This window comes from Sinocyclocheilus rhinocerous, unplaced genomic scaffold, assembly GCF_001515625.1.
Source record: "Sinocyclocheilus rhinocerous isolate Xijiao unplaced genomic scaffold, SAMN03320098_v1.1 scaffold601, whole genome shotgun sequence".
Taxonomy (NCBI): Eukaryota; Metazoa; Chordata; class Actinopteri; order Cypriniformes; family Cyprinidae; genus Sinocyclocheilus; species Sinocyclocheilus rhinocerous.
Window position 1 is genome coordinate 1,417,044 of NW_015656605.1, and position 12,317 is coordinate 1,429,360.

Genomic DNA, 12,317 nt, shown 5'->3' on the forward strand with positions numbered 1-12,317 from the left:
GACAGGAGGATCTGATGATTGACAGTGTCAAAAGGGGCAGATAGATCCAGCAGAATAAGAACTGATGATTTGGAATCAGCTTTTGCCATCCGCAAGGCTTCCGTGACTGACAGTAACGCAGTCTCAGTTGAATGGCCACTCCTGAAACCTGACTGGTTAGTGTCCAGTTTGTTGTTCTGTGAAAGAAACAATGATACCTGGTTGAAAATATGGTTTAGGATAACACATTTGTGGCATCATATAAGGGCCACTTTAGGACCACAGCCACATTAGCCATTGCTTACTGTGCCATATCTTTGCCAAAACTGGCCCAGATACACTTTAGGATAACTGGGCCACAGTTGTGGCATCATATGCGGGCCACTTTAGACTCACAGCCACATTAGCCAGTGCTCACTGTGCCATATCTTTGCCAAAACTGGCCCAGATACACTTTAGGATAACTGGGCCACATTTGTGGCACCATACGCGGGCCACCTTAGGCTCACAGCCACATAAGCCAGTGCTTACCGTGCCATATCTTTGCCAAAACTGGCCCAGATACACTTTAGGATAACTGGGCCACAGTTGTGGCATCATATGCGGGCCACTTTAGACTCACAGCCACATTAGCCAGTGCTCACTGTGCCATATCTTTGCCAAAACTGGCCCAGATACACTTTAGGATAACTGGGCCACATTTGTGGCATCATATGCGGGCCACCTTAGGCTCACAGCTACATTAACCAATGCTCACTGTGCCATATCTTTGCCCAAACTGCACATTTGCTGAAACATATGTGGACCACATTTAGTTTACACCCTGATTAGCCTTTGTCGATAATGCCACATTTTTGCCAAAGGTGGCCCACATTTGGTTGGCACAATTTGGGCCATAATCATTTACCACATGGGCCACTTTAGGGTCACATTCAGATTACACATTGCCATCAACACCGCATCTTTACCTACAGAGGCCCACATGTGATTTGATACATTTGGGCAATTTTTGCTGTTTTACATATGGGCCACTTCAGGCTTACATCCATTTTGTCCGGGCCATAAGAAGGTCAGCAGTGCCATATCATTGCCTTAAGTGGCCCACATCCGCATGCTATCTGGGGTTTAACATACATGTGTTTCTTTCATATATACATATTAAAGGAAAGCATACACTGCGTGAGTCTGGGAATGTTTCTTACAAATTTTAAAACAGAATATAATTGGGATTTGGTCAGGCCAGTCAAGATCTTCCATAACAGATTTAGTACACCATTTCTATATGGGCCTCATTTTGAGCTCAGAGGTGTGGTCATGCTAGAAGAAGGAAGGTACAACCCTTTCTATTAAAAATGTAATTTTAGTTGCTGAAATTCCCAGATCTGCACATTAAAAGGAGATAACTACAAACAATGTGCCATACTGTAAATCGTAGTATAACACGTGGTGAGGTCCTGCCAATATAACTGTCATGATCTGCACCAAAACACGAAGGCTGAGGATCCATATGCAGCAGTTTATTTAAAGGTAAATCCACAATCTCAGTCCAGAAAACAGGCAAGGGTCATTATAAACACTCAATCCAAACAATAGTTGAATTCAGGGCTCAGACAAACAGAGTAATCCAAGATACCAGGCAGAACGTGAAAAAGAACAAGACATGGAAATCCAGAGACAACAGCTAAGCGATGCAGACATAACCCAGAACCATAGGAAATCGAGACTTAGCAATAAGAAACAAAGAAACCAGACATTAAATAGATAGATCTAACAATGCAAAAGGCAAACACCTGAAAACAATCATGGCCGATCAACCTGGGCAATGAACTATGGAAAATGAAGTCCATGATGGCGGTAGAGCGAGCTGTAAGAGTGCTGGTGGTAGATGTAACAATCTTTCAGATGCTCCTAAAGCAGTCCAGGAGGGAGGTGAAGCAGAGGCGGAACAGTGGGAAGGATGGAGGGCCAGGATCATGGAGTGGAAACAGGACAGGAGACACAGGCAGTTCAGGGAGCCAGGGCGAAGCAGGAAGCCAGGGCGAGGTGGAGCCGAAGATCACCAGGGCGGAGCTGAAGACAACCACAGCAGGGCAGATGGGATCGAAGATCCCCACGGTGGAGCAGATGACCACCACAGCTGAGCAGATGGGACTGAAGCTTCCCATGGTGGAGCAGATGATGCAGGGGACCACCAAGATGGCTCAGGCTGGACTGGAATAGAGAGCACAGAGATTAACAATGGCCTCTGTGGCCATAACAGGACAGGCAGACTGACAGAAACTGCATTGTTGGCTGTGACAAGGCAAACAGAGAGTTCAGGAATGGCCTCCTTGGTCATGACAGGAAGAACATGGAGCTCAAGGGCAACCACTGTGGTTGAGACACGACAGAAGAGGAAGTCAAGTCAAGTCAAGTCACCTTTATTTATATAGCGCTTTTTGTATAGGAAGTCATAGGCTGACGCCAACACAAGACTGAGCTCTGGGGCTTGAGTGGACTCTGGCTGCAGTTTCACGGACTTGAGCAAGCTCTGAAACGGATTCATAGATGGAGAGGGCTCTGGAGCGGGTTCATGGACTGAAGCGGACTCTGGATTGGACTCATGGACTCGAGCGGGCTCAGAAGCGGACTCATAGACTGGAGTGGGCTCTGGAGCAGACTCATGGGCTGGAGTGGTCTCTGGAGTGGATTCATAGACTGGAGCGGGCTCTGAAACGGATTCATGGACTGGAGCGAGCTCTGGAACGGATTCATGGACTGGAGTGGGCTCTGGAACAGATTCATGTACTGGAGCGGGCTCAGGAGGAGTAACAGAGCAGTGTGTAGCCCAAACACACAAGATGGCTACCACCATAACAGGGAGCACTGTGGATAAGGGAACAGCCTCTGTGACAGCCAGTGTTGAGGCCCATGTGATGCCAGTTGCTCTGGCCGAAACCAGGGGTGGGTCCGCCAAACTAGAGATCAGTCCCAAATGCCTGAGTGTCTTCAAATGTATTATTCACGATGACCGGGAACACAGGAGTGGCATCTGTGATGGCTGAAGACTGTGGGATGAGGCTCTGGAATGGCGGAAATTTTATGAACCGGATCAGGTGCGGCGTCCATGTTGAGAACTGGCTCAGTTAGGTGCTAAAAGCACGGGACCAGTGACCATTATCTCTGGACCTGCTGGTGACCATGAGTGCAGGAACCACAGGACAGGAAGGTGCTAAAAGCACGGGACCAGTGACCATTATCTCTGGACCTGCTGGTGACCATGATGGGCCAAGCTCCATGGCCACTGGAGCTTGGTGTGCAGTGCCCCTCCCAAAAAATATATAGGGGAAGCATCCTCCTCTACTTCCTCAACAGTGAAGGAGGAACCATTTAACAACAGAGACCCTCAAGGACCATCACAGATTAGCTTAGATTGATGTTGTTCACTGAGTCAGTAACAAAAGAAATCAATGAGTGCATAGTCTGAGAAATTAGCAGTGTCAAGAAAGTCCTTAATATGGTCCTCGAGGGATCGATTACCTTGACGCAAACTGATTATCTTTACTGCTGGATCCATTGTGGGCCAAGTCTTCTGTTATGACCTGCACCAAAACACGAAGGCTTAGGATCCATATGCAGCAGTTTATTTAAAGGTAAATCCACAATCTCAGTCCAGAAAACAGGCAAGGGTCATTATAAACAGTCAATTCAAACAATAGTTGAATTCAGGGCTGAGGCAAACAGAGTAATCCAAGATACCAGGCAGAACGTGAAAAAACCAAGACACGGAAATCCAGAGACAATGGCTAAGCGATGCAGACATAATCCCTAACCATAGGAAATTGAGACTTAGCAATGAGAGACTCAGAAACCAGACATTAAATAGAAAGACCTAACAATACAAAAGACAAACACCTGAAACAATCATGGCCGATCACCCTGGGCAATGAACTATGGGAAATTAATTCTGTGATGTAAGTAGAGCGAGCTGTAAGAGTGGCGTACAAGGGCACTCACAGCTTGCAGATGTAGCAATAACCATCAAGACTGCATCTGAAGAAAGTAGAATTGGTTGAAGTAGCTTTTACTGGCTCATCTGCCAGAAAGCATTCTCTTGTCCAATGTCACCAGCAATATGGTAGGTTCTGCATAACAAGGGGGGAAAATCACAACCAATTTTTGGTCAATGCTTAAATTGATTATTCAAGCAGAAACATTATTTAAACTTTTAACTGTAGTCAACTTCTGAAGGACTTCATTTAAAAGCTTTAATAGTTTTATTTTAAAATGAAATCAAATGGCTTTATATAGTACAATAAATATTGGGCTCATATTTTACCTCTTTCACAGTGTTCTGTTGTTTCACACAATTTTGTGAAGAGAAACAGATCTTAAATCAGTATGTATAGCCACTTAAACCTGTGTGGTTGAAAGCTTGATGCTTATTAATGTATGCTCATAGGGGCAGGGTTTTAATTAAACTGCTCCACACATCACATGACACTTCTTAATCTACATTTAAACAGTGCCTTTATTAAGTATTTAGATCCCACTGGTTTTCTTTTTAGCAAACAGTTGTGTGTACACACAAGTTGTATCTACTCTCCCAGGATCAGGAAACAGTCCTCCATAAAATGTGCTGCACACATCTGAATATTTGGGTTGAAGTGTTCTGGAACAGTGTTGTAAATACAACTTAACCACTGATTTCTAGTCGTGTCCATTTTTGGAAGGCCAAACAAAGTAGTTTCACTTTCACAACGAAACAAAACAAAACACTGTTTGGAGGAGCAATGAACCAATATGTGACTCAAACAGCTGGATTAGAGAGAAAACTTAAAATAGAGAAAGACAAGTAATTTGAATTTCAGATTAATAATTATATTTGAATTACTTCTGTAATATTGTTGAAGTGTTGCAATTTTGTAATATTGTTGTAGTATAAGTCAAAGCAAAGCAAATTAAATTAGGATATTTAAAACTTTTGCTGTTAAGAATATGTTAGCCTCTATGAAAACTGAATGACAAAAAATAGATATATTTTGAATTTTTGTTTTAATTGATAAGTAATTGGATTCAGTGTAATTGGAATACATTGGTTTGGGAAAAACTATTGTAACAATGGAAAAAAGTGTGGCATGAATCTAGACCAACAGGAAGATCAGGCCATCTAAATTGAGCAACAGTACAAGATGCCTAAAACTTTGACAGAGTTGCAGAGCTTTTTGGCTATAATGGCAGAAGCTGTCCAGACATCAACAAGCTCTTCAGCACTTAATGGAGTTGGCCTATTTGGGAAAACTGCTAGAAGGAAGCCACTTCTGAGAAAGGTCAGCATTAAGTCATGCTGGTAGTTTGCTTTTGAATCCTGATACAAAACCTGAAACCTTTTGGTAAAAGAAACATATGGTCTGATTAACTGGCCTGAAAGCAAAGTCTTGCATTTAGTACAAACCAAATGCAGCCCAACATGATGCAAGACCATTTCTGTATTCAAGCATGGTGACGGCAATGTCATGCTCTGGGGTAACATTTTCAGCTGAAAGAACTGGAAAACTTGTTGCCATCAAGTGCAACCAGAAGTCAAAAACAGACAAATCCCTGAAGAGAAGATGTCATCTAGTTCTGCAAATCTGCACTTAGACTGAAGGCACATTTTCTTCCTTGGCAATGGCCCAAAACAGAAAAGCTTTGAAGAAATTACTCAAAAAGTGTTTTGGGACTGTCCTGCAAAGAGCCCAGACAGAATGTCAGCTGAAAATCTATGGTATGACCTGACAATTTCAGTTCACTAACTGTAATTTCTATTGGTTAGAGCTGGGTAAGATTATTGTTGAAAAATGGTATAATGGACCAAATGGAACTTAAATGGAACTTAACACATAGACACCAAAGAAAACTGTAAACAACTTTTTTTTTTAAATCAATCTTAGCAAGTTGGCATTGTTGTGCATGACCATCACCACTGTAGTGTGCTCCTGAGTTTGTTGATTTTAATATGTTTATGTTTTAACTTCTCAAACACTTTTGAACATCAGATGATCGACTGAAGGACTATTTAATGATGCATGGAAAAAAGAGTTGTTGTGGAGGAAAAACTGCCAAGCTTAATGTTTTTATGGTGAACAAATTAGAGTACATTTCTGGTATGAGCTCACTGGCACAAAAACTGGATAGCACCTGTTTTGTTTGGTAGTGTCTCCTGGATCCATCATATGTGTGGAATATCCCTGTACTCCTAGATGCAACTCCATAATAGCCTGTATATCATCCATATCAATTTCGGCATAGCAGCATGGACAGACGTCCATGTGTCTGGTTGTCACGATCGCTAGCTGGAGTACCCTCTATCCCATTCTACCCCATGCCCTTGTCACTACTCACCCCTGACTCTTGCCACTCTACCCTGGACTACATTTCCCATAACCCCTGTCTAGGAACTCATTTTCAGACTCCACCTGTTACCAATCAAGAGGACTATAAATGATGCACACACACTCACTCACAAGGCTCAGTATTGATAGCCTGTAATGCCTCTGTGTTTTCAAGTTCCTTGTTGCCTTGCCTTGTCTATTGAACTTGGACTGTTTATCCTGGATTATGATAGTTTGCTGCCTGCCCTGATCATTGCCTGTTTGTTGGATTACTCTTTTGTCTCATCCTGGATTGTACCTGTTTGCTGTTGTTTGACCCTGCCTGTTTTGACCACTCTTGGAATAAAGCCTGCACTTGGATCCACTACTGCATTGTCATGCATTCTCACGTTACACTGGTTGAGTTGGAGGACTAGAATCAGTTATTAAAGATACGTTGGTATGTAGAACCCTTAGGTGAGAGATATATAGTACTTTTGAAATTCAATTGATGGAAATGGAATTTTACTTGACAATTGCTGTGGTACACCAACCCCCCGAACCCCATAAAGATTTGCTGATTTTCAAGATGAGTTAGCAGATTTTTGAGTCAGGTTAAACATAGTGGCCCACTGCCTTGTATCTTGATGCGATCTCCCCAAATCTCTTCAAACAGGTGTTTGATGTAATCAGGTCTAACTTGCTAAAAAATAATCATGAAGTGTATCGAACTATTCACAATATTCTCCTCTTTTCTCTGTCCCCCTCAAACTACTTCCACTGGCAACCATCAGCAACCAGTTCCACTATGGACCAGTCTCTCTTCTCCCTTTTCAGTCAAAAATGTTTGAAAGAGTAGTGTTCAGTCAGGTTTCTGCTTCTCTCTCACAGAACAAGCTACTTGACAATGACCAGTCTGGCTTCAAAAGTGGACACTCCACAGAGACCACCCTGCTGACCATTGCTGAAACTCTTCGGCTAGCAACAACGAACACCAAATCATTTGCTCTTATTCTGCCTGACCTGTCAGGGGCCTTTGACACTGTTAACCACCAGATCCTCCTGTTCACCTTTTCTGACCGGTACAGTACTTCGGTGGCTTCAGTCCTAACACAGAGGTGGATATTTCAAGGTTTCATGGAGAGAAGGCGTGTCTGAGTCACATCAGCTAATCACTGAGGCACCCACCTCAAGGTTCAGTTCTTGCTTCTCTTCTATTCAGACATCTCTGCTTGGATAAAGCAGTGCCTTCTATAGCTCACCTTTGCAAAGACAGAGCTCCTAGCAATCCCTGCAAACCTATCAGTTAACCACAACATCAAACTGCATCTTGGGTTCACAACACTAACACCAACCAGTGGCCTATAGCACGAAGCCGCTTTCAGTTTTTACCCAGGTAAGTTCATGTTTAGTTTAAGCAAACTCTGCTAACACAGAGTTGAGTTTTCAGGCTCAAGAAGCTGGGTCGGTTTTGAGTGGGTTTCATCGCTATGGTAAATTACGCTACATGGCTACCCTACTCCCGAGCAGGTTTTATTCTGAGTTAGAGATCGCAAACCAAAGCTGGACCAATCAGCTCTGAGCAAAGTGACATACATCTGACGCAAAAAAGCCACCCCCCTTTATCTCAGTTTATAGTGATAAAATTTTAGAGACAAATCTTTTGCTGCTAGTTGTTCATTATATTTGTATTTTATAGATTATAATTATGTATAATTCATATAATTTATTAATATAATTAATCATATGCGTTAAATCATATTAAACTTAGCATTTAAATTAATAGGCTATAACTATATACATATAAATACAAGGTTCATTATATAAAGTTTTTTAAACTGATGAAGCTTGTTTTCTTTTGAGCTCCTTGTAAAATAAATTATTTAAATTCAGTTGATTCACTTGCATTGATATAGTCAGCACCTGCCTTCTCAAACTTTCACTGCAGCAGTGTTTATTCCTGCCTTGTAAATTTGTTTCAATTCATGGTCTTTTTTTCATAACAATAAATTCACCTTCAACAGAGAAGTGAATTGCACTGACTCTCGTGAGAAGTCAATCAAACTGATGCTTCCCATGTTCCGTGTGATTGGCTGTTTGCCGCACATGTACACTTTCAGGTGCATGTGCTTCAAAAACTTTGGATCAAACCTGAGTTGACAGAGAATGTTTATACTGAGCGTTGTGCAACAGCTGATCCTGATCTAAACCGGGGTTGGGTTTGTCAGGTTTTGTCAACTCAAAACTTTGCAAAGTTTGTTAATCTCGCTTCGTGCTACAGGCCACAGGACAGCAAGGAACCAGAGGGTAGTATTTGACAACCAACTGAGTTTTTCCACCCACATCTCAACAATGGCCCAGTCAACATTACAAAAAATCTGACCCTTCCTGTCAGAGTACAGGTCCTCATCCAAGCTTTTGTAATTTCGAGACAGGACTACTGCAACACACTACTGGTAACCAATGAGTGTGCGCAAACCTATGCAGAGGATCCAGAATGTGGCAACACGTCTGGTCTTCAATCAGCCAAAGTGAACACACGTCACACTCCTCCTGATCTCACTCCACTGGAACCCAGTTGTGGCCAGAATCAAAAGCCCTATTCGCATGGGATTAGTATTACCTGGTGACCTCCAGTCATTTGTAATAATTGCGGAGGTTGTCTGTGATCTTAATCCCGTGCGAAGCGGCCATGTCTGTAATTTGTAAAGTAAAAATTCCCCCACAAATGACCTACCAAATTTCGCCGAACAACGAGGTCCTGTGATAATATTAGTCCCATGCGAATCGGCATCTCTGTGATTCGGCCAGCATTTGGCGGGTCGCATATCATTTTTCGAGGTTTTTGTTTGCTGTGCGCCTTTTTATCCATCTTCCGCGAAGAATGGAGCTGCGTTGGAGTGTTTGATAGTATTTTGGGAGCTTTCATAATATCGCTACACCATACAATTTGCAGAAAGAGAAAGCTGAAAAGGTTTTGAGGTTAATGTGTTACAAATAAATCAAGCATAAAGCTTGACATATTATTTTAACCTGGTGAAATGTAAATGACAGCGTACAGAACTATATTAGTTTCTTTTTTTTAAATCCATCTGGACCATAGAACGGGACTCTCAAAGCCTTGACATCCGGGTATCCGGGAGATAAGTCAGTAAATTCGAGCAAAATCACAGGCTTCGCTTATCCCGTGCGAATGCACCACACAAAATTCAGATGTGGGGGGTTAATTTCAAAATCACACAAGGTCCCCAGATAATACTAATCCCGTGCGAATAGGGCTAAATTTAAGGTTTTGATGGTGGCTTTCAGCACTGCCACTGGAACTGCTCCCCCTACCTCAATTCACTACTTCAGGCGTATGCTCCCAACTGGCAGCTGAGGTCATTGAATCCACCACAACAAGGCACAAATTCACTCTCCATAACTTTCACCCTCTCTGTTCCTCTCTGGTGGAATGAGTTACCAGCCTCCACCCAAACTGCTGACACCATCCCATATTTAAAAAAAGCAGCTGAAGACACACCTCTTCCACAAGCACTTAACCACCCCACATTTTAAAATCAATGCACTTACAGTCGTGGCCAAAAGTTTTGGCAGTGACATAAATTTTGTGTTTTGCAAAGTTTGCTGCTTCAGTATTTGTAGATTATTTTTTCCACATGTTTCTATGGTATATAGAAAAACAATGATAAGCATATAAGTTTTAAAGGCTTCTATTGGCAAAACATATATAATGAGTCAATATTTACAGTGTTGACCCTTGTTCTTCGTAACTTATTAGTTCTCAGATTTGATCACAATTTGTGGGCTTCTGCTTGCCACTCGCCTTTTGAGGATTGGCCACTGGTTCTGTTACCTGGCCACGGATCCAAAATTTCAATGTAATGATCTTCGAGCCACTTCTTTATCACTCTTGTTTTGTGACATGGTGCTCCATCATGCTGGAAAATGCACGGATCATCACCAAATTTCTCATGGATCGTTGGAAGAAGTTGCTCTTGCAGGACTTTTTGACACAATTCTTTATTCATGGCAGTGTTTTTGGGCAGAATTATGAGAGAGCCCACTCCCTTGGTTGAAAAGCAATCCCATACATGGATGGTCTCAGGATGCTTCACTGTTGGCACAACACAGGACTCATGGTAGCGTTCACCTTTTCTTCTCCGAACAATCGATTTTCCAGATGTCAAAAATAGTCGGAAGGGAGCTTCATCAGAGAAAATAAATTTGCACCAGTCTTCTGCTATCCAATCCTTGTACTTCCTGCAGAATTTCAGTCTGTCCTTGACATTTTTCTTGGAGAGAAGTGACTTCTTTGCTGCCCTTCTTGACACCAGGCCGTTGTCCAAACGTCTTGGCCTCACTGCACGTGCAGATGCTCTCACACCAACCTGCTGTCATTCCTGAGCAAGCTCTGCACTGCTGGTGACACAATTCAGTAGCTGACTCCTCAGGAGAAGACGGTCCTGTTCTGTAGCTGACTCCTCAGGAGGAGACGGTCCTGGCGCTTGCTGGACACTCTGGGACGTTCTGAAGACTTCTTCACTGCAGTCAAACCTCTCTTCTTGAAGCTCTTGATGATCCGGTAAATAGTTCTTTCAGGTACAATATTCTTTGTGGCAATTTCCTTGCATGTGAGGCCATTTTGATGCTAAGTGATGATGGCTGCACGTGTTTCTTTGGAGGTAACCATTGCTAACAAGAACACAATGATTGGAAGCGCTTCTTCCCTCCTTTTATAGCAATCAGTCTGCTCTTACAATCTAGTTAGTATGATAGTGATTAACCTGACTAGTACTCATTCACACTTTTCACATGTGCTGCTGATATGATTAGTCAATTACTGTTACCTGGTCATTTTGTGTCAGGATAAAAAAAAAAATATATATATTTTTTTTTGAAAAGTTCATTTTTTGGCCTATGAAGCTTTTAGCAATTATTTAAAATGCATCTGATCACTCTACACAATAATCTAGAAACAATGTAAATGAACACCACAACAGCTTAAGCAGCAAACTTTGCAAAACACAAAATTTATGTCACTGCCAAAACTTTTGGCCACGACTGTACACACACACTTATAACTCTATACACAGCAATCAACCAAGCTTCTCTCTCCTGCATACAGGTGGTTCAAAATGCAGCTGCTAGGTTCCTGATTGGAGTCAGAAAACAGGAGCACATTACAGCAGTTTTAATATAATTATATATTTCATATAATTAAATCTAATTATATTGATTGCTAAATAGATAAATAAAATGTAAAATCCTGCTACTGGTTTATAAATAGTTAAATGGCTTAGCACCAGTTCATATTTCAGAACTAGCATGCAAACTTCTCCCTGAGAGATCGCTAATGCCTAGTTCACACTACAGGATTTTAAGACTGATTTAAGCCCGATTTTCAAGTTAATGAGCTCGCCGACAGGTCGGGCTGGGATTGGGGGAAAATCAGCGGGTGATCGGCGCTTGGCAATCTTTATGTGTGAACTACACAATGACGCATCAAAGAGGCTTGCTGACGCATCGCAGAGACCTCGCCGACGGCAAACAAATATCTAGCATGCCAAATATCTGAACCGGTCGGCCGACTCGACATCACGTGGTGTCAGGTGTCGTGACGAGCTACAGCCAATGAGAGAGCAAGGCATGGGTTGAGGTCACCGGAAGAAAAACAACAGCAGCAACATGGCTTAAAGAAAAGTTTGGACACAATAAATGGAGCAAAATTTTTTAATCGAGCAAACAGCTTTTAGCAGCGTTAATTTCTTCCCGACATCCATTTTCAAATTAACAACTCCTGTTTCACGTGTTGTTTCGCGTCATTCCCATTCCAATTCTCGCTTGTGTTTTCATGACAAAACGTGGTTTGTAGAGTCGTTGGGTGACAGAGTTGTTGTCAGCTCGTGTAGTGTGTAACCCCCGGTTGCGGATCATTTACATAGAGTCACGTAGTGTGAACAGCACAGCGATCTGCAGACGTTTAAAGTCGTGTAGTGTGAACTT

The 12,317-nt window shown here is 42.3% G+C and overlaps 1 long non-coding RNA gene across 1 annotated transcript in view; it reads right to left on the bottom strand.

Moving 5' to 3' along the window:
- LOC107720428 (uncharacterized) overlaps positions 1 to 2,331 on the bottom strand; it is a 26,933-nt gene extending 24,602 nt beyond the window's left edge. The window contains exon 1 of the long non-coding RNA XR_001637613.1: positions 2,321 to 2,331. This is a non-coding gene — a long non-coding RNA (uncharacterized LOC107720428). The remainder of the gene's footprint in view (positions 1 to 2,320) is intronic.
- Between the last annotated feature and the right edge of the window lie 9,986 nt (positions 2,332 to 12,317).